At 47.4% G+C, this 5,028-nt stretch overlaps 1 pseudogene; it reads left to right on the top strand.

Annotated features, from left to right (window-relative positions):
* The first annotated feature begins 2,912 nt into the window (after nt 1-2,912).
* On the top strand, nt 2,913-4,707 carry LOC147622162 (small ribosomal subunit protein eS27w pseudogene; annotated as a pseudogene).
* The last annotated feature ends 321 nt before the right edge of the window (nt 4,708-5,028 follow it).

Here is a 5,028-nt window from a genome sequence, read left to right as displayed (position 1 = left end):
GGACACCGGAAAAAGGTCCCGAAGATGAGAGTGCTTGGGGTACTGCCCTACATGACATGATTCTCATTCGGGAGAAAGGACCCAATGACGAGGAAGAACACCAGCAGATGAGGCCTAGGATCCATTCGGTTCAAAGGGCGAGGTGACAGAACCTCTATGAAATTGGTTAAATTCCTATGAGGGGTTCCAGTAGTGCAACTTGGTGGACATAGTGGAGTTGGACCCATACCCTATTCAAGAGCTATCCCAAGAAGAAGAGCTCTCAAAAGAAGCAGGAGTACGGGATTGGACAGAATCTTTGCTCACTCTGGCCTCCTCCTCTGCAACACTATCTCAACAGGAAGCCATAAAGGTCATAGGTCTAGGGGAACCTGAGTTTTTTTGACAACCTCGCAAGAAGGTCTCTCAAGAGGAGTCATCAGAGAGGCACCCATAACCCCTCCCAGACGCACCTATAACCCCTCCCAGACGCACCTACAAGGTGAGGCGGGTAGAGCACCTCAAGGGTTGGGAAGAAGCCTTGCCAGTAGAAGAGATACCCCCTAACTGGACAGAGAAACGCATTGGTAATTTCCATCTGGACAACACCCCAACCCATGACCCCTTATGTCTCCATCAAGCAACACTCGGCACCGCTCCTCTTCCACCCACCACCACTTACCATGAGGAGGTGAGAGAGCTGAACCTGGGCACATCAGAGGAGCCACACCCCCTCTTAGTGGCAGCTTGGGTTGGGAGGACCTTTCCACTCTTCAGAGAATCACCAACTTTTTCAATGAACACCAAGAGGCATTTGCATGGACTCACAAGGATCTTCCAGGGATAGACCCAGCCATTTGCACTCATAAAGTTTCACAAAAAGAAGGCAGTTGGCAGATCAAGAAGGGCATCTACTGCGTGAATCTAAAATATTCTGAAGTGCAGAAGAAAGAGCTAGACAAGATGGAAGAGGCAGGTATCATCATTCCCATTGAGCACTCCGAGTGGTTGTCACCTATAGTGGTGATTCCAAAAAAGAAGACCAACAACATCAAGATCTGTGTAGACTTCAGATCCCTCAATCAAAGCACTTCAGAAGATGTGGCTGGCCAAGGGTGGTGGCTCAAGCGAAACACATGTCTCAACTCACTCTGGTGTTCGTGAAGTGCCAAGTATCGGGTCTCCGTCTCCAAAATAAAAAATAAAAAAAATCCCCCTCTTCGGTTTCTTTTTCCTTCTTCTTTTACAAGAGATGCAAAAAAAAATCTCTCTCACACAACCTCCTCACCGACCAATCTCTCACTCGTCTCACCCACCCTTTTCCTCTCTCTTCTCCCCTTCCCTCTCTCTTCTCCCCTCAACTCTCATCATCACTGACCAACCCAACCTCCCCTTCTCCCCAATCAAGCAAAAATTTAAAAAAAATAAAAAAATCCCCCCTTTGTAATTTTTTTCTTTCCCAAAAAAAACCCTCCCTCAATATTTATTTTATTTTATTTTTCCAAAAAAATCATTTTTTCCCCAAAAAAACGACTCCCCCCTCTTAGTTTTCTTTTTTCTATTAAAAAACAAAACAAAAAGCCCAAAAAAAAAAAAACAAAAACACCCGCCACCTCTCTCTTTCTCTCTTTTCCCCTTTACCTCACCCATCGACCACTTAGGGCCCTCTCACTCATCCCACTGACCACCCGCTTCACACTCAACTCACCGACCAACCGATCGACTACCCCTCTCTCCCTCTCCTCACCCCGCCGACCACCCCCTCTCTCCCTCCCTCACCCCACCGACCACCCCCTCCCTTCACTCCTCACCAACCACCCCCTCCCTTCACTCCTCACCGACCACACACTCCCTTCACTCCTCACCAACCACACACTCCTCACCCCCTCACCTACCTCTCACCCCACCGACCACCATCCCTCTCCTCTCCCCCTTCCCTCTGGCAACCCCACCACCCTCTCTTCCTCACCCTCACCTGACCGACCAACCTCGTCTCCCTCTCCCTTCACTCCCCACCGACCAACCTCACTCCTGAGTCCCCACCTTCTCATCTTGTACTCTCCCTCACTCTCACCCCACCGACCACCATCCCTCTCCTCTCCCCCTTCCCTCTAGCAACCCCACCACCCTTCTCTTCCTCACTGTCACCCTACCGTCTAGCGCCCCCCCTTGTTTGCTCACCCCCGGCCGCCCCACCCTCTCGCTCGACCCCCCTCGTCTTGCCCTTCCTCTATTGTGTACTCACCAACTGACCCTCCTCTCCTCTCCCCCTTCCTTCTACCGACCCCACTCTCCTCTCTTCCCCACTTTCCTCGCCCCCCCCCCCCGGGCCCCCTCAACCTTGTGCGCAACGGTCACCCGTCACCCCCCCCCCCACTTTCTTCACCGACACCCCCACCTCCTCTTCCTCACAAACCCCCTCTCACCAACTAGTCCCCCCCCCCCCTCGCTTACCCATTGTGCGCCCAAGCCTCCCCCCTCTCTCACCTCACAACCCCCTCGCCTGCTCTTGGGTGTACACAGCAGCCCCCCCTTCGTTTACCCTTGTGCGCCCTCTCTCACCTCACCACCAGCAACCCCCCCTTCGTTTACCCTTGTGCGCCCTTCTCTCCCCTCACGACCAGCCCCCCTCGCTGGCCCATTGTACGCCTAGGCCTTTCCCTTCTCTCACCTCATGACCCCCCACCCCTCCAGCGGTGCCTCCCCTGTGCAACAATCACCCCCCTTCGTCCTCCTCTCTTTCGCAGTTGTGCACCATTGTTGGAGCTCGTTTTGGCACTACAGCCCGTCGCAACAGTGCTAACGAGCTATCCTCAACCTTCGTCCTCCTCTCTTTCGCAGTTGTGCACCATTGTTGGAGCTCGTTTTGGCACTATAGCCTGTTGCAACAGTGCTAACGAGCTATCCTCAACCTTCCGCCCTCGACGATCATCATGGTTCTCTCTAATGACATTGACTTACTGCACCCTCCAGTAGAGGGGGGGAAAAAAACACAAATTGAAACCTCTTGTGCGGTCTCCAAATTCCTTCTTCATGGATGGGAAATGTCAGGATGTTTCAGCCTCACCACGGTGTTTAGTAACTCCCAGAGTGTTGTGCTATGTGGAAGCCATTCTACCGTCTTATGCCAGCCAACTGGAGGGTGTCGTGCTCGACTTATTGAGGGCAGTTCATTTAGAAAGAATCACATTGTCAAGCTGAGTCCTTTGACTAGCCTCTTGGATTTGTACTCTGGGCAAACCTTCCTGCCACCCCCACCACACCATTCCCCCCCTTTTAAAAAAAACACAAATATGATAATAATAGTTATTAAAAAAAAACAAACCAAATGGTTGCCCCCCCTCTTACTTCACCCCTCATCGACCATGCCTTTTCCCCCCACCCCACAGACCAACCCCCCCTCTCTCACCTTACTCGTCTCATCAACTTACTTTACTCCCTCCCCCTCTCTCACTGCCCTCACTTCCCTTCGTGTGCGATCATCGTCCCCCTCCCGTCACTCCCCATTGGCACTCTCTCTCGCAGCCACCTCTCACCTTTGCATTATGCTGCCTCACATGGCCAAATCCTAGGTACTTTTGTTGCTGTTTTGGAGAAGGGTGTGTCGTTGAATGCAATGAATCATCGTAGACATATGCCTCTCATGCTTGCTTATAAAAATGGAAGGGTATTTTGCATTGAGCGGTTTGTGGCATGGGGAGCTGATATCCTCGTGTTTGATGCTCCCAATGGGAGGACATGCCTCCATTATGCAGTAAAGAGTGGCCACTTTGATTGTGTCCAACAAGTTTTGGATGTTGTCCAGATGCCCATAGTGGCAGGAACATGTGGAGCTACACCTCTACACTTGGTAGCCCGGTCCAGCCATTCTACAGTAGTTTGCTTGCTTTTAAGTAAGGCATCTCTCATGTGTGCAATGCCTACAAGATCTAGTGGAAGCGGCTGTGGTTTTGGAAGCACATCATTGCATTTTGCAGCACATAGAGGATCATCTAAATGTGTTAAAGAGCTCTTGGCATGGAGTTATTCTCATTAATTTTGATTTTATGCATAGAAAGATGCATAAGGGAATTTATTTTTATTCTAAAAGTGTTAATTTCATTAAAATTGATTTTATGCATAGAAAGATGCATAAAGGATTTATTTTTTTAAAAGTGTTATTTTCCTTAAAATTGAATTTATGCATAAAAGGATTTTGTAAAAAGTGTTATTCCCACTGAAGTTGATTTTATGCATAAATAGATGCGTAAAGAATCTTTATATCAAAAATTAGAAATTCTCTTAAATTCTATGTTTAAACAAATGTGATGAGAATAGATGTGATGAGAATCAGATAGATGTGAATGAATGGATGGATGGATGTGATATGAAGAGAAGTGATGAGAATGTGATGTGGATAGATGTGATGAGATATGACGTGAATCAGATAAATGTGAATGAATGGATGAGATGTGATGTCATATGAATCAGAATGTAAATGAATGATATGGGATATGAGTGAGTATGTGAAAGAATGGATGTGGATGCATGTGAAAGAACGGATATAGATGTGTATGTGAAAGAATATATGTGGATGTGAATGTGATGGATATGAATTGAATGTGATGTGATGGATATGAATTTAATGTGATGGATATGAATTGAATGTGATGTGATGGATGTTTACTTTTGCTCACAGCCAAGCAGTTTTTTGCACAGGAAATTGTCACACAGGAACTGTCATTTTAGATGACTCCTACTCTTGTCAGACCAAGAAAATCCTCACACACACAAAACTTCAGTTTCAAAACACACACATTCCTCTTAGATCACTACTAACACCATATTGGGGAATATGGGAATTTCCCACAAGTTTGGGACACGTGGTCAAACGTTTGGATTAACTATAACTTGAACACCACTAATCCAAAATGAGCGCTTTATAGCTCTTTAGATTCCATTTTTCAAGCGCTTTCCAATGATAGGTCATATGATAGGGTTTTAGAAACTTACAAACATGTTATCCATGTCCCCTTTTTAAAGTATTCAAAAATGGGAATTGGAAAATTC

Source organism: Cibotium barometz, chromosome 29 (genome assembly GCF_041138505.1).
Source record: "Cibotium barometz isolate CiBa-2024 chromosome 29, ASM4113850v1, whole genome shotgun sequence".
Lineage (NCBI taxonomy): Eukaryota > Viridiplantae > Streptophyta > Polypodiopsida > Cyatheales > Cibotiaceae > Cibotium > Cibotium barometz.
This window is presented reverse-complemented; position numbering and strand designations above follow the sequence as displayed.